Source organism: Anser cygnoides, chromosome 4 (assembly GCF_040182565.1).
Source record: "Anser cygnoides isolate HZ-2024a breed goose chromosome 4, Taihu_goose_T2T_genome, whole genome shotgun sequence".
NCBI lineage: Eukaryota > Metazoa > Chordata > Aves > Anseriformes > Anatidae > Anser > Anser cygnoides.
In genome coordinates, this window is record NC_089876.1 from 6,946,817 (window position 1) to 6,972,474 (window position 25,658).

Sequence of the window (25,658 nt, forward strand, 5' to 3'; positions counted from 1 at the left end):
GGTTAGAAATAAAGTATATTTTAAATGTGTGTCTGCACACATGAAAAGAGATGGCTAATTTTAAAATGCTACCTTCTAGAAAATCCTTCCAGAGGCAGAAACATTTCTGCAGGAATTAAACAGAATGATTTCATATATAATTAAAACTCTGAAATAATTGCTTATTTACCAAATTTGACCTTGGTACTTAGTGGTAACAAAAGATGTAATATCTCCTTTGTCCAACCATTATAAACACACATCAAACATTACGGAGGGAGCATCTGGTTTTAAGAGGCACTTACTTTGGAATGACAGACTCAGACATGTAATGAACTGAAGTGATACATTTTCATTTCTATTACTGGCCTTCACAATTATCATCAGTATCTCTATAGTGTGGTTTTCCTATTCTGCCAAACAAACCATATTTCTGTTAATTATATGGCTAAATTAGTCATTCCAAACTTAATACCTCCTAAAGCCATCAGCAGATGTTCCCTTTATAATCGTTGATGTCATTCTGTAAATGATTGAAAAGGAGACGTTAAATGGAGTGCAATGAGTAAATGCTAACTTTGGCCTTCCTCTTATCTAACTTTAGCTGTCTAACAGCGTAGCATCTGGCCTGCCTCAGTCAAACTGGCTGTCTCCATAGACAGTGGTACTTCCAGAATTACAAAAGAAACTCATCCTATTAAAAAAAAGGAAATTCATCCTATTAAAAAAAAAAAAAAAAAAAGAAATTCATGCTAAAAATACGAAGAAGAACAACCTTATCACACTCTACGCTGCCTGCAGAGGCAGCCTGGTTGTGTTGAGTCCAGGCTAAGCTGCTACCTTTGAAACAGCAAACAGATGAGATTGATGTCCTTTACTTAAATATGGTAGCAAGCTGCAGGTCAGATTCAGATCTTAGCTTCTGCTGGTCTTGTTTTATGTTTCATTGAGATCAGAAACCTGTCCAGTGTTGTCAGGAGAAAACGTGCATGGAAAGTATGCCGCTCTCATCCACTTCCACAGAATGGCCTCACAGTCAAGTACCACAGTCACATGAAGTCAGGGAGAAATATTCTCTGGCTGATGACAATTATTTTAAAGTCAAAATCAACCATAATAAAGTTATCTTGCTTATGAGATCAATATAAATATTTAATGCAATACTTTTAAAACATGGGGGACACAGATAGACCAGAAAGGTAGTAGAAAGAAAAAGGATTTAGTTGGCCTTTTAGTTGCATCTTTAAGAATATCATGTTTTTTACTATTCACTTCCTTGCTGCTCTATCAATCTATACCACAATTTACTACGGAATGAATCTGCAGGAGAAAAAAAAAATTTACTGTTTTCCCTCTAAATAGCTATCAGCATGTCCTTTCTCTATAAATCCTAGTGAGATCCCTGGTGGTGGCATAACTGTTAACAAATACAGAAAGTGATATGGAATAGCTCCATTTCCCCAGCATATTAAAACTACAGTTGTCAGCATTTAATGTCTCTGATATCCTTAACCCCCTACAAGTTGTAGAATTAGCTAAAGCTTTGCCTCCAGGTATCCCATCAGGATGCTCCAATACAGAGATTTACATTCAGTGTAACTCTCTAGGAGTAAAATATCTTTTTTGACATACTTAATGCGTCATAATAACTGCAAATTTATTGTATCAGGCATAAACCATTTTCTCCTTCATACATGCCTGGAGCAAGGAGGCAACATCACTATTACCATAAGTATGCTACACTGAATGAACAAATATGTAGAAGCTTTACTGCATGCTTCAATCATTTACATTATTTTTAAATGATATAATTTTAAAATATGTTCTTTTTAGAGTCATAAATGAGAATGGAACAGATGGTTAGAACTTAATTTAGAGTAATTTGTCTATTAAAATACACTGCATTGCCAGTGAGTCTTCATTATAACAGTAACTCATTACAAGGGAGTTGTAATTTATTGGGTAGACTGCAAGGTATTGGACCTTTAGGAAAAGTTTACAATCTTAGAGGACTCACTAGGAGAAGTGAACTCAGATGAGTTTTTTAATATAAGATTTTTGAGTGGAAAAAAAAAAAAAAGAAAAAAGAAAAGAAAGAAAAGAAAGATTTGAGCTAAGATTTATGGTTCTTTCAGACTTCCCATCATTCCTAGACAAAAAAAAATATTCAAATAAACCAAAAAAAAAAGAACTTTATATAATTTTATCAATGAATCTCTTAGTTTGCACTGACTTTAGCTATTTGTCATTGTCCTGGTTCCAGTTAGGACAGAGTTAATGTTCCCTCATAGTAGCTGGTAGGGTGCTATGTTTTGGATTAGGATGAGAAGAGCGCTGATAACATGCTGATGTTTTAATTGTTGCAGAGCAGTGTTTACACCAGGCCAAGGACTTTTCGGCTTCTCGCTCTGTCCTGCCAGCGAGCAGGCTGGGGGTGCAGCAGGAGCTGGGAGGGGACAGACCCAGGACAGCTGACCCAAACTGGCCAAAGGGGTATTCCATACCATCTGACGTCATGCTAAACAATATATAGGGGTGGCTGGCCGGGGTGGGGGGCCGGCTGCTCGGGGATAGGCTGGGCATCGGTCAGCGGGTGGTGAGCAATTGCATTGTGCATCACTTGTTTTCTTACACATTATTATTGTTAATACTATTACCATTATCACTATTATTATTATTATTGTTATTATTGTTTTCCTGTCTTAATAAACTGTCTTTATCTCAACTCACAGGCTTCACTTTCCCGTTTCTCTCCCCCCATCCCAGAGAGGGAGGGGGGAGGGTGAGCGAACGGCTGTGTGGTGTTTAGCTGCCAGCCGGGTTAAACCACAAAAGTCATGTACAAAATTACTCTTTCTCATTACAGCAATAAATACATTTGTATAAGTAATTACTTAGAAGTATTTTGAATAAGAAGATGACACATATTGGAATTCATTGATGTATTGTTCTCTATGTTGGAAACTTTAAAATAAGTTTTTAAAATAAGTTGTTGTGTTGTGTTTTGTTTTGTTGTTTTTTTTTAATACAAAAGCTCAATAACACTTTGAATGTTTTCAGTCTATGCTAGCATCAATTTTATGTTAATTATCCATCTTCAGGGGAAAGGAATGAGCAACAGGAAGGCAAAAAGCACACACGGGATATAATAATTTAGGCTAATCCAAGCTAAAGATAATATAAGGGACTTTTAAGGGACATAGACTATAGAAAGCGTAAGTTTCTTTTAGAGAACTGCTGATATAGTCAAACTAACATCAAGTGAAATAAATGTTTTGAGTTTTAATATACCTTCCACATGTCTAAATTATTTTTTTATTCCAGAAAGAAGATTCTTGTGTAATTGTGGTGAGAATACTGAAAATTTTTCTTTAATATTTAGCAGTTGTTCAAAAAATTGTCAGTAAACAGTTACAAACAAAATGATGAATAAATAATACTAAAGCAATTATGAAACATGCATTACCTAACTCTACACATATATATACTTATTCATATAAATATGTGTATGTATGTATGCATCTATATAACTCCTTATTTGGAAATGCAGTGTTCATGTTGGTTGTGGACTAGCAGTAATAAGAGAACACTGGGAAAATATTAAAAATCTGCAGTATTATGAAAATCTTGTAAATATTTAATTGTGATGAAACATTAGAATAACTGATGTGGAATGGTGCTGGGGCTACAAGACAAGTTCACAGCCCACCCACAAGTGTGAGGAGATGCAAAACCATAACTCTCAACTCCGAATGAAGACCATAATCCTACGTTCCTGGCTAGTTTGGTATTCTCCATCTTTCTTGTTAATACGTGCTACTCCATGAAACAATGCAAGAGTCAATGGGACTAAAACAAGTATGGTTATATATATACTGGTTAGTGGATAATACTGATGCACCGTAATATCTGCAAATTTAATGTATCAAGTATTAGCCATCTTCTCCTTCATACGTGCTTGGAGCAAGGAGGAAACAGAAACTTGGGACAGAAGAGTCCTGAACTCTGGTCTGCTCCCAACATCACTTAAGCATTTTTTCCACAGCTGTATAATGCCTTAGAAACGTTCACATCTCCAAAGGCAATTTCTGATTGAGATATTTTAGAACTACGTTACTGATGAAGACCTGCTGTGAGAGGTCTAATTTTCTACTCTTATATGAATGTGTTTTATTTGATGTAAACAAGATATTCTGCTTTCCAAAATGACTGCATAAATTAAAGCTTTGCTCTGTTTAGAACACATGCAAATATGACTGGCAATATGGGAGGAAAAAAAGAAAAAGAGAGAGAAGAAGAAATAAAAATCCATCCTACAAGGCTAGGTTTCTTTTAAAAGAAGACACTAACTAGATTTCACATAATACTAGTTTCAGTTGATAACAAGAGCCTCGTCTTCTGGATTGTATAAAACCAGAAAAAGCATTAGAGAATGGAATGAACCAGATAACATTGTATGATTTCCCCTTCTCAGATTGCTCTGAAGCTTGCCAAATATGCATCTTCTCAAGCCTGTGCCAAAACCTGAATAAATGTCTAATATTCCTCATGGCTTACATCTCATTTACAAGCCATATTTTATAAATATTAGTAGATATGTTTTATCTTTTGACAAATATCCAACCAATTACCGAAGTGTAAGACATAAGTGATGACATTTGGTACTACAATAAGAGAAATCATTTGCAAAATTTTGTATGTAGTATTGACTCTTAATTTCTAAGCAGAAACGAGCAAATAAAATCATGCAAACCCCAGACACCAGAACTTGATTAACTATGAAAAATAGTCAATTTCAGACTGTTAGGAATAAAATTTCAAGTCATTTCTTGATATGCACAAACTGTTTTAAGATAATGATAAGACCTAACTTTTGAAAATGTATGAAAATTAAGAGTCAAAAATCTACTCATATATCCCATTTTGGAGTTAGCATCATAACTCCTAGCTGCTTACCAAAAGCACCCATTGCACTCCGGCTTTTGAGAGAAGCAGCAGTTGTCTCCTATTTTTCTGCTGGACATATAAAAGCAAATATCCCTCACAATGAAATTATATTTCTCCCTGTTGATTACAAAGGGAGCTTAGAGTGAGTAGCTAAAACTGTAATATCTAACTTCTGGGCTTCCACATTTCTGTGAAAGTAATTCCATCCAAGACATTTTTTTTATTTTTTTAAATTTGATTATGTTATATGTCTTCCTTGCAGTATGTCTACATGCTATCTGTAAATGACCCATTTTGTTGTGGCATGAAGTCTGATGCAAGCTAATTCCCTCTACCAGGAACTGTCATGCTAGTTCTGTCACGTGCACACAGGACTCTGACTTCCTGCATGGTGATGGCTGTATGTGTTCTATGCATATATATATGTGTGTGTGTATATGTATATGTATATATATATTCTAGTATCATATATGCTTCTACAGATACTCAAGGACTAAATTCAAGTAACAAGTAATCTTGCAATAAGCTGAAGAGTTCAATTTGCATAGCAGACAATAAGCCCTAGCTGTAGCAATCCTTATATTCTCCAAGATTTCAACACCTACAAAAATCCTTTTTATGCCATCAATATCAAGGTGGGACACAGATTTCGTCTAATAGTGTCACCAAATATCACTGTGGTAATTAATGCATCTCTCTTCCTTCTTGAGAAAACTCTTCTAGTTCATTTGGATGAATTTTCTACATTTCAATTTTCAAAATTCTTTTGGATGAATTTTCTACATTTCAATTGAGTATTTTCAACGATCTATTTGGATCCTGTGTTTTCCCGCATCAGAGTTCACTTTCTAGAATAAGGTTCTCTATATAAGGATAAATAATCAGCATGAAGGTTACTAGACTACTTCCAGAAAGAATAAAAATATTATCAATACTATTCAACAAGTTTCATGAAAAATACGTTCTGTGAAACAAACCCAATATCATTCTACAACAAGACTAAATCTGGTCAAAAATTAAACTGTGTTAATTTTGAATGCATTTAGACTTATTTCAGATATACACCTGTCTTCAATTAGTGTCTTCGAGGCACACTGAGATCCTCAGATGAGAAAGATTATTTCATAAGTGCAAAAATACTTTGACACTATATCAGACTTTGCAGAATTCCCAAAAGGAAATTATAATTCTCTGGCAGCCAAAAATATGTTATTGGATTTATTATGCTGTCTGCAATGAAAGTCTTGGCAGTGTGGCTTTAGGGAGGGGTTCAAGGATGGCCTTCGTTTGCCCTGATGCTGAACCCAACCACTGAAACTCTACAGGCCTACACATATTCGTGCTGAATGCCAGGATCCACGCTCTGCAAGGGTAACCCCCTGGACAAGGTGGACTTAGAATCAAAAAATAACTTCAGGATGAACAATGAAAGGATTAGTACCAGTCATTAATGCTAAAAAAAGTAATGCTATGAATGCACATAAAACCAAAGCTATTTGTTTACCCATTAAATATTCCTCCCCTAAAAACATAGCATCTTATGTATTCCTGCTTTCCAAAGGTATCTAGAAATAAATCCAAATACAGACAGGTTCTGAAGGATGGAAATGGAAATTCTTCTTGTTTGGCTTCCCTGGAAGATTCAGTGTGTCAGGGTTATTAATTATGGAGTACTCAGCACCTTTTCAATTGATATTGGAAAGGCAGAGCTTCATTTAGTTCCAGGTTTACAAGTAAATGTAAATGAAGTGCTCTGTTCTTTCTTCTAAAGAGTACATAGAGTAACAATAATACAGAACAGTACCATAAATGTTTTCTGTAAGCAATAATAGATTTTTATAAGTTTAATGGAAGTTCACTTTTCTGGATCTTACTGGTTAAAATGATGGCTCTGGACGATTTAATGAAACGTGTGTGTAAATATTCAGAAAGGTTTTATAAACAGGAAACTTTTCACTTAGCCAAAGCAGAGGTGTTTTTTTGTTTGTTTGTTTGTTTGAATAACAAATATACGGTATGATCTACTTTCAAAATCTCTAAGAAAATGGTCAGGCTAACATCTCATAGAAATCATTTGAATGTATGACCAAAAAAGCACTTAGTTATTCAAGTATTACTTTACCAGTGCTAAGCAATTTCAAAGCTACATTTTTCTTATCAATCTGATCCACAGTTCATATCTTAAAACATTCAGCTTACAAAAGCTTTCCTTTACAGAGACAGACATGAAGATTCATAGCAGAATATAATTGTGTAATGGATGGGTGAATGTTTGTTTGGTCTACAGCTTAAATTAACAACTCCGCCTCAGATTTTAGTTATGATATAACGGATGCCAGGGTGCAGCAGGGGCTAGAAGTCCCTATGGGCTGGATGTCAAGAGCAATGGGGGCTCTTCATGGGGGCCCCCAGTACACAACACATGCCATTGACAGAGAGCAGGGCAGACTTGGGGTGACAGCTGGAGCATGCCCCAGCCCAGCGCATTGGAACAGAGATAAACCCAGGCGAGGCCAAACATCAGCCCACAGGTCCAGCCCAGCTCAGTGATACCTATGGTGGGGAAGTCAAGGGCTTTCGCAGCCCAACATCATACAGCATCACTGGGGCAGGGACCGATGGCCCTTGGTTGAGCTGAAATGAGGTTCTGGGCCCATGGACAGGATGTGGGAGGGAATCCTAGGTAAGGTTGCTCAGGGCCATTAACACCTACCGGTGCCCACAAGGCACTGACAATGTAGATCAATTAAAAAAAAAAAAAAAAAAAGAGAGTAATGAAGTTGAAGAATGAAAAAAGCATAATGCTGCTAGCAAGAGAAAGGCTCCAAGTACTGGAAGAAACTTTTCTTTTTCCTTAAAATGCTTTCTATTCTTTTTCCTAGCCAGAGGTATAATTTGAAGTTCTAAGCACGAGACTGTGAGACAAAACTTTGAGCTGAGCACCAGAAGTATCATTGCTTGCACAAATCTCTTCAAATAAAGCCTTCTATTCTCTATGTGCTCAAAAATTGGTATAGTTTATTAATGAACTTATTTACATTGAAGAGATTAATTGCTTCTGCTCCAGGATTTGTAAGCAATATATCAGGCATTTGAAATGAGACTCAGCACCCATTAACTATGTCCAGTGACCTGAAAATATATTTTCCCCACAGCTCTTGATAAAGTCTTCAGGCATCAACACTACACACTTCTTATGACAAATGATGTTTCTCTGTAACATCCATCACTCTAAAACATTTTATACTGCCCTATATCATCCCTGAAGAATGAGGATAGTGTAGAAAACCAATACAAAAAGTATACAAATTCTCAAATTACATAACATCTTCAATGACTGTGCCCAATACACCAACTATACAAATTACTGTCAGGGATGATATTCAATATCAAATCAAAATATTTTGATTTATATACTCAATATCAGACAAATAATTTCAGAAGATCAAGATTTTTGCTTATTTTGAGGAAATTCATTTGAATGAAGACCTAATTTTAAAGTCTTAACTAATTTCCCCAAAGAAGAAAAGCTGCAGTCATACTTCATTCACCTGAATACAAAGTCATGCATAGGTAATTAACTCTTAAAAGCTTCTAGAGAAAAATAAATAAATAAATAAATAAAAAGAAATTACAATGAATTTTCCTCTCCTGCACAGGTCAAGTGTCAGAAAATGAATTGAAACATTTCTTAGCATCTCTTCTGCACACAGTTTAGTACTTTCATAACAATGCTAGCTGATCAAGTCATAACTGGAAGGAAGAACCTAGTAAAGGGGATTATTTTGGTTAAGAAACTTGAACATTCGATCAGTGTAAGATACATGGTCTGACTCATGTACCTTTGTCAAGCTACAGCAGTATTCATACAAGGTCAATAGGGACACCTAGCAGTTTCTTTTTATGTTTAAACTTTTTTTGCTTTCTTTTTTTTTTTTTCGCCCCAAGGACCAGCGACATCTTCTAGACGTTTCTGTGTCTAGTAGAATTTAGTAGAATTCCAGCTACCTTGTGCTGAAGTGCTCAAAATCTGAGTGAGCTGAAATGTCTCTGCACCTGCCTTTCATCTGTAGTCTGCTGAGACTGATGGCCTAAACATGTTCTGATTCATCTTGCCTGTCAGGCAACCCTGTCAACATACGTAACATGGACAAAGGATGGCAAGCCTCTGGAGGGTAAAGTATTGCTTTGAGATGTGCTTAAAAAAGTATCAGATCAGATAGAGCATCAACTGCTCTGCTACTAGTGCTAAGTCAAAGACTAATATGATGCTTAATTATTTATTTATCAGGTAAGAAACAACCCATCTACTTCTGAGTAACTACAATATCATCTTAAGGACATTAAAGAGCTCCCAGGAAGGAGAAGTGGATTTCTGATTCCCTGAAGACAAATGAACATATGGAGCCTGGAGCGTATTTTTAAGTGAAGGTAGTGAGAGATGCAGGAAAGTCAGAGATTGTAGCTTTGAAGGCTGTGGGGAGGAGGAGGATCTTCACACAACTGCAAGCAGACCCAGACTGCTCAAAGGTTGTGGAAAGATTGTCCAAGAAACACAAAATTGTTTGGAATATATAGTATTCAGCCCATATTAATCTAACTTTTGGACACCCTGTATTCTCCCAGATTATCTATCAAGTCCTCTAAACAGAGTGGGAGGGGAAATAATGCCCATGACTAGAAACCCCAAGATTGATCTGGTACATAACTGAATGAATCCTTACCATAGCAAAAAGAGTGGAAACATTCCAGGTCTTATTCTGCTTCAAAATATTTTAAAAAAAAAAATAATATGAAAAAGACAGAAACTGTACGGTCTCCTTAAATTCACATCAAAAGAAAAAGGATCCAAAAACTCTGAATATCTTCAGCTGCAAGGTAAGATACTGTTTTTCAAACAAGAAAAAAAAAAAAAAAAAGACTTTCTTAACACATAAACTTGCAAGAGACAAACTTCAGCACTGGGATTAATGAAATCTTTGCTTGCAAAAAGTAAATGTATGAGCAAAGTGCTCTTCAAAAAAAGTCATCTGTAAGTGGTAGAAGAGTTGGTTGAAGAGTAGTTCTTGAGTTGGTAGAAGAAGAAGCTGAAGAGCTGGTAGAAGAGTAGTTCTTCAGAAATAAAGTTTAGGAGTTATTACAGGCTACAAATCATACTAGAGCCAATAATATGCAATCGCAAAAATAAACTAAAAATCATGTTAAAACTCATAAAGAGACATAATGATATATTTAACCTATGCCCTACCACTCTGTGGAAAGGCATCAGCTTGTATACTATGTCCCATTTTAGACACATTAGCTCAAGAAAGATACAGATTGGCAAGACTGCATGGCTAGGTGCATGCTGATGTCCCACTGCTTCTAATTCCGAAATAGCTCTTTGGCCTTTGTTTGACTGTACACAGAGCTACACAGATACGTTCCTACGGATTTAATGCCCCGAAGTAAAGAAGGCATATCTAATATATTACATGTTCTAATTGTCTTCTCACCATAGTTATCTATAATGGACTTAAGGGAACAGAAACTCAACATAATATTTTCCTTAATAGCTTTCAGCAGTTCTTGAGTTGCAAGTTATCTGTCTGCACAGCTCATCAAAATATTTGTCCTGCAGATAAGAACATACCCTTGACAGCACATTGCCATTTGCTCTTCTCATAGAATTGGTGATTTTTCCTCTGTACCTTGCAATACTAACAGTTCATGAACAGCATCCAGAGCTACACTAAGCTCGCCAAAAAATTATTCATGAAAAGATCATCATAACAACATATCCAATTCAAGTATTTCTAAACCTCTTGCTTAGCTAGGTCTCAAGGTCAGGAAACAAACATTCAAGTTCACAAAAAGTCTGGGCAGAAGAGCACTGAGGGACTGAAGGTCAGCGAGTGCTTATCTCCTGTGAGGCATAAGCCAAAGAGCCACAAGTCTCTCTATTCAAATTCAATTCCTTCTTTCTTGAATTCTTATAATCAAGCTCAAGCCTATCTTTTTTACATCCCCAGATACAGTATTCTTGCCCACTGGCAAATTTCAGACATTATCTCAGCTTTTCAGATGACATTTCCACAGATTATTATGCTGCAAAGCCTTCAACTTCTAGTGTTCATGGTCTCTCATGTGGATATCATCCAACAGTTAATCCCTTCTTACAGCCTCTGAGGAATTGGAAGTATCAATAGAATAGCCTGGAGCAGGTTCTGGAAAATTTCTCAAGTCCCTGAAAATATTGCTCATAAAAAAAAAAAAAAACACTTCCCCCACACCATCAGCAGTTCTTCCTGTCAGAATAATGATAGATATTTATTTCTGCAAAGGGAAATTAAAATAAATAAATAAATAATGAATCAATAATAAATCAATAATAAATCAAACTTAATTTATGTACTACAGTCTGATGAATACCCCCCAAAAAAAAAAGAAAAAAAAGACTAATGACTGAACACCTAGATAAATAAAAGTTTCATTTACAATAGGGGGTTAGATCTGTAGCTATTAATCCAGTCACATAAACATTGACTTCCAACTGCCTCCTGCAGACTAAGACTTCTTGAAGAATATTCAGGCTCTTTACAGGTTCTTTTATTTCCTTTTAAATACTGCTTTCTTTGTGATTTTTTGCAAATGTTTGATAAATTGCTGGGACTAGAGCTTACAGGAATGTAGAAGAAGCAAACCATATTGACACCACATATAATTAAACATCTCAATTCTCCCAGCCTGATGTCTTTAAAAGGTTTCATTGTCTGTGCTGCTACCAGTGGGAGTCACACAGTTTATGTCTTCAGAAGTGTTTGGTGTTGACCAAGTAGCTCATACATACATACGTGTTATATTTCTCCTGCATGAAGCCAAGTGATGCCCAAGACTTTTCCTGGTCATTTCTCAAGCCCTCTGGCTGACTGCCCCTATTCTGCTGTGGTTTTCAGTCTTGCAGAGGCCTTATCAAGTACTGATGACATTATCTCATGATTCGTTACATTCTCCATGCCCTGGCAGGTTTCTTAAGTGGCTTTTTTTGAGTAACTTCTTTTCTAAACTCATTGCACAGAAGTTTTCACAGCATGTATGACAACCACTCAGATACAATTACTGGTGCTTTTTTAAAGTCTTTTTTCTAACGAGGTAATACTCAAATTATACAATTATTCCAGATAAATTTTCTGAGCATATTAGCTATCTACTGGCAACAGCTCTGGCCTGCTAGTTTTAGATGAGAATTTTTCCTAATTTACCTTTGAAAATTACACTTTCACTCTAATCATTCTGCAGGATAGTAGTTTTGTAGGATTATATCATGGTAATGATTTCTTTTTTTCTTTACGTTATCTGGGTTTTGAGCCTTTGAGAGAGAGCATCACCTTCTTCATTCACAGGTCTGAGCTAAATCCAGGAAATTATTGGCCATCCCTATAAACCACCAGATTCTATTTGTATTTATTTGTCTACTGATTTCCTTAATAACTTATAGGTTGGTTCCCTTAGAATTCAATGTATGTTAGCTGTAAAGGCCACCTCTTTGTAAGCTTTCAAATGTTATGCTTTTGCTGACTTAGATGTTGCTGACTTAGTGTGGTGTGGTATTGTGCTACAGTCTAAGTTACTTCTCAGCTGCAGCTGCATCTTTCAGTATTCTGCCATAAGATATAACATTGAAAAGTGAACATTTTCATCCTAGGTACATTGAAGAATATGTCTTTAGTCATTGGAAGAGACTAGTGACTCTCCATTAAGTGATCTTTTGGCATTACAAACTCTCAAATTGCTTGAAAGTTTTCTCATGAGTTCTAGATATCTGCATTGAAAATTTCCAGGGTTGAAATTATGCCTTTTTTTGCAGGCACCTAAGTCCATCTTTATTTGCTACAGAAACATTAAAGACATTCTGTGTTCTTGTAGTTTTACAGACTGTGTGAGAATCTATTTCTAGCTTCATCTTACTTCTAGGTGTACCATTTCCTTGGTTTCCTTGTCTGTTGGTTCACGGGCTTTTTACCAAGAGTTTCTATTTGTCCACTGGCTCCTGAATGAGTTTATTGTAGATGAACTACACTTGGCCTCACTTCTCCAGTCTAATGGTGCTGTTTACTGGTGTTCTTGGCATTAGATTGCACCTGGCTCCATAAACCAGTGGCAATTGAATTTAGACATTGGTCTAACAGCATAGTTGCAAACAGAAATGGGATCATTGGCATTCTTCTGGAAAACTTCATCCACAGTTTCTCTTAGTTTTCTAAAGTTACGTTGCAGTTATCCTTCCTTTTACTAGAAATTTTTACGACCTTGGTGATTATTACTTATTTTTTTCTTCTTGAGATAGCATGACTTTAAAGGATAAAGTGATTATTTTTCCCACACATTGTTCTTTACTGCCTAAAAATTGGACATTTTTCTCTTTGCCTTTCTCCACACTGTTTTACATATAATATGCACCATGTAAAATATCTCTGTATTTCACGTCTTTTGTTCCCCTTCTTGATTCTCTTGGTTTGAAACCTTGTATCTTGAATTTATTATCCATGTAATCATGCTGGTATTAATCACCAATTTTGTATTAATTCATTAGCTTGACCTTTACTTGTCCTTTAGTATTGGTTATTGTGTAATCTGGAATGACATCTCTTATGTACAATCCTATCTCTGGTGAAGTATTTTTAGTATATTCAAAGTTACAGGTGGATATTGGATTTCTCAGCAATTACAAATCCTTTTTTAGCTTCTTGGTTATGGGTGTGAAGCCAGCATTCCTGCCCTTTAAATATATATGGCTGCAGATCCAATTCCAATAAAGATAAAGGACCTTACTGGCACTTGGGAGCGTTACTTGCTGTGATAGTTGTTGCATAATGCTGTACCAACAGGTCATTAGACCACTGGGCACATAGGTTCCCCTATGCTGCAGAGGCAGCTTCCATCCACACCTGGAGTCGCATTTGGAAGTTCACTGTGATTTGGACATGGAGCAGGTATAGAGAATTCCTTAGAATACAATATAGATTTATCTGTCCTTCCTGAAATTGAAGTTCCATTTAAATATATTTCCCAGCACTTTATATATTGTTCTAGATATTCCTGACTTAGCTTTTTCATATTTTTCTTCATTTTCTTGCCTTTATTCCTCATTTTGTTTGTACAGGCACCAGACCTGCTTCCCGATTGCTTTCATGCTTGTAGAAGTAAGATTTTATCTGGAACTCCATCATTTCCTGTGATCTGAGACTTTCCATGATACCTCTTAACTTTGTTTGCAGTGCCAATTTTTTGTTTGTTTACCACATTTTTGTACTTGATGATGCTTTTGCTAGACTGAGTACTTTCACAGTGCTTCATTTGCTGCTTGCTACCTAATGTCATGAAAATAAATCCTTGTATAACTAAAAATAAGCTTTCTCTTCTCCAGGCTGAACAACCTCAATTTTCTCAGTGTGTCTTCACAGGAGAGGTGCTCCAGCCCTCTGATCATCCTCATGGCCCTTCTCTGGACTTGCCCCAATAGGTCTGTGTCCTTCTTACATTGGAGACCCCAGAACTGAATACAGTAAAGGACTGAAATCCTGTAAAATCCCTATTTACCATAACCTTCAACATCAAAGCTTTTTTCTTTCAGTTCTTTCAGACCAGTAACAACTAGTATGATCCTCTGAATGCTTACCATTCCCTTTTACACCTCCTTTCAATATAAACCATTGGTCAGGAACACTTTTATTCTTTTGGATTTTTTTGCAAGAAAGCGTAGATTTGTTGAAAATGGAGTTTTGTTGGCAATGTATAATTTTAATGAATGAACATCTTTTAAAAGCCATTTTTGGTGTCCAGAATGAAATTTGTAGTAGGCAGAAGTGTTGTCAGAGGAGTTATTTCCCCTGTGAGATATTCAGTCCAAGCTTACATGATTCCAGCTGGGGGCTTGAACCAAATGCCAGCATGTGATATGCAACACCCAAGCACAAGAATTTAAGAAGAAAAGAAAAAAAAAAATAGCAATTACCTGAATTGTTCCATTTTGCTATCATTCCATTTTGGACCACAGAATTGCCTAGATCTGTCACTAGCAGTGATTCTGGTGAGTAAAATTAGCACTAGAAGTCTCCAACACATGTCAAACACAACATAAATAGCAGAAGGCAGCCAATTTCACAACTAGCTGAGATGCTGGAATATCTAAGTCATACCATTATCATTAGTGCATTAAGATTACTAAAATCTGTTTGCAGTTTCATTTTTAACCCTGTCTCTTTTTTTTATCATAAACATTTTTTAATGATTAAAAATTTTGTATATCAGTAAAGCTGGCTCTTTCTGATCTTATAGGTATTAGGCTTTTCATTTTTTTAAGCAAGGCACTTCTTAGGGACAAGTTAGTACTCCACTCTTGTACTGTTCTGTATTCAATACAATGTTCAGTAGTAAAAGGAAAGCTGACCCATTTCTTTGTACATAAACTTCTAGGTTTGGTGATGGTCATTTCCGCTTGGGAACATTTCCAGTAATGTTACTAGTAATATTAGTCACAGGTTCCTTAGCACGCAGTAACATGTGAGACCTTATTTATACATTGTCGAAAGAAAAGACACATTTATATGGAAAAAGAGGAAAGTTATCGTAAAATAGTTCTCTCATTTCCCCAACAGGAAAAATCTTTACTGAGGTCTGAGTTTTCTTTGATTATGTCTGTTCTATCCCTTCCTCTGCTCAAAAAATATTTGAGTAAGATCAGTAGGCTCAAGGAAGTTTATTCAACACTACTGCCTGGATAATAATGGAAAAGGGTTTCTGGCTATACTATGAATAGAATGATTCACAGAATTCTAGTATTTCGGGATGGAAAGGACTTCTTAATTCATGTGCTCCATCCTTTTGATCAAGAGACAACTCTTTGTAAAACAAGATCAAATTCTTGGATATTATATTGAACTGTTTAAATTGTAGTACCTTCAAAAACTTTTCTCATGACTGGTATTAAAGAATCAAAGATAGATATGTATATTTAACATTATCTTCTACAGGCTTCTTTTAAGTCAAAAGTAAAGGGAAGTCTTACTATCAAAGATGACATTTATGCTACATAAAAATCATAAATTTATGCTAAATAAAAATAATAAATTTATGCTAAATAAAAATCAGAATACTTCTGCTACTAAGAGAAATGAGACATTTGTTTATCTATACAATCCTTTTGCTATGTAAGTGCAAAAATACAAAGCAATGAAAAAATTTACAAGTAAAACATTAAAGCAAAGCATGTCTTCCTATTTAATTTGTTAGAACTGAAGAGAAAGGTCTCAAACCCTTGTATTTTCAGTTCTGTTAAGCAGATATGTTCACTCATGATCTCCCACTTCAAAGGTTTTTCTTACAATATTTATTTATATAAATTGCTGAAAGTTTTCTAAGTACCTTGTACTTAGAGCTACTGCAAAATACATTTTTAAACTTCATAGGAAAGATGAGATGAATCATTTTCATTTTTGCTTGTTCCAAAATATGTCATAATGACTTTAACAGTGCAAGAATCTCTGGATTACCTCTGGCAGGGGAAGGGAATGGAGAAGGGAAGGGAAGATGCTGTTGTGTTGTTTTTTTTTTTCTCTGTATTAACATCAGTGAAATCATCTGGAGTTCATCAAGTATAGGTCTGTTTCTAGTATTAGATTTTGAAACATGCTTTGTATATGGTATAGGGATACTAAATTAGAGCTTTTTTTTTTTCAGCTCTACCTCATTAACTGAATAAAATGGACTCCTAAATGGTCACTTTCTTTTTTTTTTCCCCCTATAACTGTCATGCCTATATGATTTATCCATCCGCAGATTCATTCTTATGGTACTTGTAAACATCAGTAGGCAACAGAATTTCATATTTCTTGATACAGTACTCTGCAAAGTAATGGGGCAATATCATCTGTTGAAAACTGACAAAATGTTTGCTTCATAAAGTCATTCTGTTGTTCATATAAATCAGCTGATTCAAGAGAAATGCTAATATAAATGTTTTGAACTTAACTGTAGCCCATTATGTACAAAATAAACACAAACTTTTAGTGGGACATAGCTAGTACAAGGAAAGAGAATTATTAAATATTCCTTTAATCAGTTTGCCCTGTTAAAATTGTTTTATTGGAAAAATATCCTACTTGAATGGAAGATTTTCAGGGTTTTCTTGAAATCCTGCTAAGTTCAGTTGCTGGAAGAAAGCAGATAGTTTGCAGTTGTATTGAGGGCCTCTCCACACTACTGACACAGTAACATGGACCGTTCTGAAGCTACACTCCTGTCTGCATCCCACACATCTGGCCCAAATTCTGATTTAGAGAAAACATTAAAAACAAAGCAGATTCCTTACTCTCCACCACTCTATGAGGTTCGGAAGCATTTTTTTCCTCCATTTCCCATCTGTCAATACTCAGTTTTGCCATCAGTTTCTTTCAGCACAATGGCCAGGTGATGTATTGAGAAAGTGTTTTATTATCTTCTCCAAATAAAAACATGAAGAATATGCCCCAGAAAACTCTTCTCTGCAAGTCCTGAAGAACTTCTAGTAGCTGACCATGAACTATACTAAATTTTCCTGCCTTGAGCATTCGGAAAGGAAAAAATCCAATTTGGCTGCCATCATCAATTTAATTTTCAAGAGCTGTGGCTCACAGAATAGCTGAGGCTGGAAGGGGCTTCTGGAGATCATCTAGTCCAACTTTTCTGCTCAAAGAAGGATCAGCTAGAGCAGGTTGCTTGGGGCCATGCCCAGTCTGATCTTGAATTTCTCAAAGGTTGAGACTCCACAGCCTCTCTGGGCAACCTGTTCCAGTGTTCAACCACTCTCACAAAACTAAAGGTTTCTTTCTTATGTATAAACAGAATTTTCTGTATTTCCATTTGTGCCCATTGCCTCTTTTCCTTTCAGCTGACATTACAGAAAGGTTCCTTCAAGTTCCTTCTTCTTTACAACCTCCCATCAGGTATTCATACCAATTGATAGGATCCCCCTAGGCTTTCTCTTATCCAGGGTAAACAGAACTAGCCTTCTCAACCTCTCCTCATGTGTCAGATACTTCTGTCCCTACTTATCTTTCTTGACCTTTGCTGGACTCCAGTATGTCCATCTCTCTCTGGGATACTGGAGACCAGAGAAATGGACCCTGCAGTTCAGATGTGTCCCCCCAGTGCTGAGCAGAGGAAGAGGATCACTTCCCTCAATCTCCTGGTAATATTCTTCCTAATGCATCTCTTACCCAGGTTCCTTTCCGCAAATCTGCTTCCCAGATTATTAGACATATAGGCACACTTGAAACAGTCAGGGTCTCCCTAGCAGGATCATTGGTGCCCATGGGGAAGAGCAGCAGAGGATAATTATCCAAGGGTCATTCAAGCCTTGTCAGCCACTCTACAATGTCTCAGATCTCAATTCCTGACAACCAGCAACCCTCCCTAGACATCTGGCATGGTTGTCAGATGGGGCCTCCATCCCCTAAAACAAGGAGTTGCGTACTACTAATGCTGCCTCCTCCTGGTGCTGCTGCATGGTGCAGGCTCAGCAGACGGGTTCTTTGTTGGACAGAGCTCCCAGCCATTTGAAACAAAGGTACTAACATATTCTGTAGCTGCAGATGTGCAACTGGAGTAGGAATCCTCCTCCAGATGTCAGAAGTTGTCAGCTTCCAGCCTTCACCACCATTTCTAGCCTGATAAACACAGATTCTACCTGTCCCTCTTTCATTGCAGATCAGGCTCTCATCTTTGCACCATCTCAGAGAAGAACTGATTGATCCCTTTCTCATCATCTCTGATGGTGAGCAGTCCGATGATCTCCTCTCATGGCTCTTTTACTTGTTTACAGCTACTCGACCAGTGCACAGCTCCTGCAGGCAAGGAGACCATCTCCCCCTATCTCAGGAATACTGGAGCATGTGATTTATGCCTCTTAGATCTCACTTGAGGGTGTATAACAAGTCAAAACAAACATCCCCTGCAGAATATAAATCTGCTGATTATGTTGCATGTTATTAATGGTAACAGGATCTCCATGATGTTGCAATTTCAAATGCATGTGCTCACTCACAAGACTAAAATGGTATTAAACTCAGATTACCTAACTAGCAACAGCCTGTACACATCTCCCCCAGTCACAAGCAGGCATCCCATGACCTAGTAAAAATTGCCAATCATACTTTTTGATTTTCATTTTTTTCAAACCAGTTGCCTTGATTGCCTGCAGACTTCCTCACAGATGCAGCTGTTGTCTTCTCTGACCTCTATTTATAGAGTCTAGGCACCATGAATGTGAGCATCTTAGCTGTTGTTTCATATGAGTTTATTGCATCCATATTCTCTTTATTTTTGTCTCGCTGATCCCTGATCAAATTTCTAACCCTGGTTGAAATCACTTTTTTCTTCTTCTTTATTTTTGCTAACCCAAACAGTCAGTTCAATGGGTTTGAGGTGAGACTTTCTTCCCTGTCTTTAATTCTGTCAAGTGTTTTTAAGATATTGCTTGTGAGAAGAATACATCAGTATATGAAATGCATCTGTTCTCCATCCTTTGCACTTGGACTTGAAGGTTTGAGTGTAATCTCATATTTTGCTGATTATAAAAAAAAAACATTGTAAGGTTGCTAACCTCAAGCACTCAAAAACTGAGTAAACCAGTCCCACATTAAAGCTTAAAACCATGAAATCTAAAAATATATGCATGGGGACATTTTGTTTCCTGGGTTGAAGCCTTTAGGGCATATTGAGGTCAAATTTTCAAAATTTTTCTGCAGACAGGAAGACTATAAATATATCTCTTTTAACAAAAGTTTATCTATAACCTTCCTTTAAAGAGCATGGACAATGGGAATCATACTAGTGTCTGTGTGATAATAAAAGCTGGCAATATTGCCATTTTCTTGATAAGGTGAACAGTTTACTATTTTTGTGATGAGCTGATTTTTTCCAAGCCACAATTTGCAGATAATGTTGAACCAGGCTTTATTTATTTCAAATTTGTTGGACATTAGGTCATGTTCCAGAGATGGGGAAATAGACCCACTGACAGAATTTACTTCAGACAGAGGATAAATTAAAAGAAATACACTTTAAGGTAGGAGAGATTTTTATCTATGCAGGTGAGGTACTACAGCACAATGATTCAGTGGCACAGAAGCTGAGACAGAGAGGACTGTTGGAGAAGTAATAGGGAAAAAGAAAAACTGGGACACAAACTGACACGGAGTAGTGGAATGTACTTCATTTTAGAAGGTATAACTAGTTAAATATTGTACTACATTTAGTTTCCCACGATCTAAAACTCTAACCATCATCATTTGTTAGTATAATTGTATAGTCAAGTTACATACTTCGATGTTTTCGGCAGTTTTGTTGTCTTAAGTAGAGGTTTCACGTGCTACATGGTCTCCCTGCACTTGAATGATGATTAACCAAATGGCTGCCATCCAATCAACAAATGGAAATGATTATGAATCCCTTGGGGTTGTATACACACACATAATGATAGCTATGTTGCTTCTGTAAGGCCAGTCTCCCGAGCCGCAGCAAAATCACTATTTCTATAAAGTGGGACTAGAGGTAATATGGTGCAAGAAATCTGTTCCCCATTTTATTTCAGGAAATATGGATCCTTACCTACAAATTTTCCCAGATTCTGTGTAGAGCACTAGATGCTGTCTAGAGAAATATCCAGGCACCAAAGGAGAAGGAGAGGAGCACATCATCAGAAAAAGAAATAGATTAAATTAAATTAATAAATAAAATAATAAAATAAAATAAAATAAAATAAAATAAAATAAAATAAAATAAAATAAAATAAAATAAAAATTGAAAAATTGTCACATGTTCTTCAAGGACAACAGGGCAAATAGTTACAGATAATTCTGTGGATACACCTATTAATCTTATTAAATAGTTCTTACGTATCTGGGAACCTAATGGAGTAAAAGGATAGAACAGGAAAAAATGAGCTTTTTAATTTAGTATAAATACTGCAGAAATAATGGAACTTTCCATTCACAGCTTTCCAGCCAAGGACTGAAAAGGCACACTTCTGCTATTGATATTCTGAACATGCAGTGATTGTTATACTCTATCTTTACCTGATCTAAATGGAGAAAGTAGGTAACAAAAAAAGTAGGGTCTTCAGTACAAAGGCTCAAACATATGATGAAGATTCAGACCTGCAGAGAGCAGCTGCAAGGTATTCAGTCTTTCTGGATGCTGTGGATCTAATCTGAGCAAATGCATATCTTAATTACAAGAAATAAAATACTATTGGACATCTTCATTCCTCTCAACTGATACTTTGATTGAAATTATTTCTTAGGGGGTATCCTGCATATGCTGCTTCTCTTAAATAACACCCAGCTCAGAGAATCACCAGGTATAAAGGAAAAAAATAGTCTATTTGAGCTACAGCCACAAAATGATTTACGAGCTGCAATAATGAAGCATCATAAATCTAATTTTTTGTCCAAGCCACATTCACAACCCTGTATTAGGTGACCAGATTCTCAAAATGATGCCAGGGAAGTATTAGACATCTCAGAATGAGATTCAAAACAGTCTAGAGGGAACCATCTAGAACTAAGCACAGAGGAATAGCTAAGCGTGTCTTAAGCCTTTAGGCCTTCAGAAAGGTACCACCTGAGCTTAAAGGTTATTTCCTGAACATAGCTGCTGCCACTTCTCCTTCAAACAAACAAACAAAACAAAAAGCCACACAAGCAGAATTATTCTTTTCTTTTTATGTCCAGCAGGAACAGATGAGTCTAGAGTTACACTTCTGTCCGCCTCTCGCTCTAACCCCCAGGACAAATCTGATTAGTCTCAATAAGCATATGGAAGAGATGGGCTCAAATTCTCTCCTCTGTCTGACGAAACTTCAAACTATATCCTACAGCTTCTTTGGAAGGTATCTTCAGCACAAGGTGGTTATGAGTTAGTTACATCTCCATGAGATGAAAATGCTCTATTGCACAAAAATACAAAATATAATAATAATAATAATAATAAAAAAACGTTGGAACAGCAAAAGGAAAAAAATGAGAGTGATTCTTTATCCTGATGTTCAGGGCTGTCACAGGAAGGGAATATTGTCAGGTTCCAGTTTCAGTCCCCATGTCAAAGCCTGCTTCTTCAGGTTTCATCCAGTGTGTGCTTTGGGTAAAAAACATTTGAATTACTGTTATTTTTGCCATATACACAAATGATCTATTCAGCCTTCTTTTTTCTTTTCTTTTCTTTTCTTTTCTTTTCTTTTCTTTTCTTTTCTTTTCTTTTCTTTTCTTTTCTTTTCTTTTCTTTTCTTTTCTTTTCTTTTCTTTTCTTTTCTTTTCTTTTCTTTTCTTTTCTTTTCTTTTCTTTTCTTTTCTTTTCTTTTCTTTTCTTTTCTTTTCTTTCCTTTCCTTTCCTTTCCTTTCCTTTCCTTTCCTTTCCTTTCCTTTCCTTTCCTTTCCTTTCCTTTCCTTTCCTTTCCTTTCCTTTCCTTTCCTTTCCTTTCCTTTCCTTTTCCTTTTCCTTTTTTTCCTTTTCCTTTTCCTTTTCCTTTTCCCTTTTCCTTTTCCTTTTCCTTTTCCTTTTTTTCCTTTTCCTTTTCCTTTTCCTTTTCCTTTTCCTTTTCCTTTTCCTTTTCCTTTTCCTTTTCCTTTTCCTTTTCCTTTTCCTTTTCCTTTTCCTTTTCCTTTTCCTTTTCCTTTTCCTTTTCCTTTTCCTTTTCCTTTTCCTTTTCCTTTTCCTTTTCCTTTTCCTTTTCCTTTTCCTTTTCCTTTTCCTTTTCCTTTTCCTTTTCCTTTTCCTTTTCCTTTTCCTTTTCCTTTTCCTTTTCCTTTTCCTTTTCCTTTTCCTTTTCCTTTTCCTTTTCCTTTTCCTTTTCCTTTTCCTTTTCCCTTTTCCTTTTCCTTTTCCTTTTCCTTTTCCTTTTCCTTTTTTTCCTTTTTTCCTTTCCTTTCCTTTTTCCTTTCCTTTCCTTTCCTTTCCTTTCCTTTCCTTTCCTTTCCTTTCCTTTCCTTTTTTTTCTTTTCTGCATATAAAGAAAGATACAAAATTATAGCTATATGTCACTTCCTTGCAGAAACAGCATGGAAAAAAACATGCAATTCATCTACATCTAACTCACTCTTACTATCAGTGAGCCAGTACTTGAAAACAGGCAATAAAAATATCCATTAACAACTGACAGAATAGTTCAGTTTCTACAATGAAGAGCCCACCCTGGCCACACAATGTTTGAAGAGTCTGCTCACTTCTTTTTTAACCATCTCTTTGTAATACATACCATGCAGTCATACAACACAAAATTAGGCTGAAAACCAGTGGTTAAGAATAAAGAATTCACAAAACACTAAAACTCAAGCACATGTATTAACTCAACTAAGTGGTTTTACCTTCTTTTTCTTCCTATTTAAGGATATTCTTCCTATATAAGGATATTTTCATAAATCTAACAGCATCATAAGAACCTAGAGATATATTTTCTTTTATTTCTAATTCATATCGACATAAAAAAATAAATCTAAAAACAACAACAACCATTAGGTTTTTTTTCAGACCCAATAAAATCTTGAATTAACTGATTAAAGCTGGAACCAGACATTCTGACCTCAGAATAATTAAAACACCCTGCAAGTTATACAGTGAAAGACTGCTGGCTCTAGGTTGTGATTGTTAAACATATTCTGTTCTTTCCATAAAAACATAACTTAATTTTCTGTATATGGTTTCAATTTGTTCAACAGTCTGTATAAATTACCAGTATTACATTTCGTTTTTCCTGGGGAAAATATGGTTGAATTTCACGTCAAGAAAAGTTGACTATTTTTATTCTTTTCAATTCTTTACCCCACCCTGCTCACTGAAGCTGCAGTTTTTCCTTTTGTATTTCCAAGTCAATGCCATCCAAATACAGGCTTCTCTTTGTTGCCTTTTTTATGTGTAGCAGTGTCTCCTAGAAGCAGTAATAACCCTCGTTAGCCCTTGCACAACCTCTCATCAAAAGGAGCAAATTATTTAGGCTTATATTTCTTGGCTCTCACTCTCTTCCTCATAAAATATCAGAATATCTCAAAGATCAGGAGATGAGCAGGTCTTCCCATATCCAAATCTCCTCATTCAGCAGATGCTGGGAGTTCTGGCCCCCAAAACTCTTGAGTAAGCCCATTGATAGGAAAGAGAGTCCTGAGGTGCTGAAAGCTAAATATGTGCTTACGTGCTTTGCTGGATACTGGCTGGAACATTCAGCACTATATGGGACTGAGATCTGGATAATACCCTATACTTTTTACACCTAGAGAAAATGGCCTAATGCCCTCGTGTAACAACACAAGGATCAAAAATTCCAAATGGAAATGCACGGAGAAGAAAATATGATCAGCATTTTACAGAAGTTAGCAATTTAAAAAAAAAAAAAAAAAAAAAGCTATATTATCCTAAGTAGTTAAGGATAGGTCTAAATCAGAAGCTTCTCGTAATTTCAGGGCACATAGAGCTAGAATTTCAGTTTAAACTGTATTAGAAATTAATGCTGACTCCAAAGGTTTGGTAATAAAAGTTCATGAAGTGAGAGGTTTTGTTTGGAAATATTTCCACATTACACTCTTTCAATAAATAAATAAACACCTTTGATTTAAACTTCTTGCCTAGAGTCAGTTTTCTAACTGTTCATTTTCACAGAATTTGACGTGAAGTGTCAGTCTGTGGTCAGAGGATACATTAAAGACAAGGTGCTGAAGGTACAGATGCAAAGCTACTAGACCACTAACCATCAGTTACAAAAATAATGCTTGGATCTGTGTTAAAGGATTGTCTCCAGCATAACAACAGAAACTTTTTATTCAGTTAACTCTGATATCAGCTATCTCAGTGACACATCATGTCTTTGACCCAGTTTGCTGCTTTGTAAGAGAGGTATAGCAGTGCTGATACCCATCTCTATTCAGCACGGGATTTCAGGGCAAAATCACTATAAAAAGGGGACAGGCAGGAGAAGGAACAAGGTTTCCCATAAACAAACTTAATTACCTGAGAAATATGGCAAGAAAATTCTGGCACACATGGGAACAGCATCTAGAGACCTGCTCCTGCCAACACAGATGACCTGTTTTTCTACTTCCTTATGCTTTATAATGTCATGCTTATGTGAAGAAGTTAGAAATTGGTTTACTCGTGCCGGTAGCATATTGCACTCACTGTTCACAGATGCAAATGATGTCTCATGGTTGAATGGAGAATGAGGAGTGCATTGTTGGGCTTGGGCTTCTGCTTTGAAAAACAGACTGTGTTTGAAAATTTCCCCATTTCATGGAGGTCAATGCAATAACTAAATGTCTATGTTCTCAATCCCTTTTGCATAGGTAGTAGGTACTTGCATGAGAGTGTATTTGCCTATGTATATTTACAGGGAGAAAAGATGGATTGTTTCTAACCAAGGACTTCATCACCTGTTAAGTAGAAAAATACTCATTAACCTCAGCACTGAAGTATCAGGATCAAATTTTCTGGCAAATGTGTTTAGAGTTTTATTTTTACAAATGGAAAATAATTTTACACACAAATCTCTGCTTTTGTAATACTGTAGCTTTTGCTGACTTTTGTTCAACTATTGTGCCACCAGCTCTTTTGATATCATAGGTACTCAGAAAGAATGCAAAGCTCATTGATATTTTCCATGTTTCAGGGTCCTACTCCTAAAACATATTAACATATCAGGGGAAAATGAAAATGCTTTTTCAGCAACTGGC

The 25,658-nt window shown here is 36.2% G+C and overlaps 1 long non-coding RNA gene across 5 annotated transcripts; it reads left to right on the forward strand.

Annotated features, from left to right (window-relative positions):
- Positions 1 to 2,529: 2,529 nt before the first annotated feature.
- On the forward strand, positions 2,530 to 22,434 carry LOC106034215 (uncharacterized). 5 transcript variants are annotated; one of them, XR_010830922.1, is made up of 5 exons: positions 2,530 to 2,575; positions 5,189 to 5,326; positions 8,875 to 9,101; positions 9,218 to 9,357; positions 21,678 to 22,434. It is a non-coding gene; the product is annotated as an uncharacterized lncRNA (long non-coding RNA). The 5 variants fall into 5 exon arrangements; XR_010830925.1 differs by having other exon boundaries at positions 21,681 to 22,434; XR_010830924.1 differs by lacking the exon at positions 21,678 to 22,434 and adding an exon at positions 14,333 to 19,752.
- Positions 22,435 to 25,658: the final 3,224 nt, after the last annotated feature.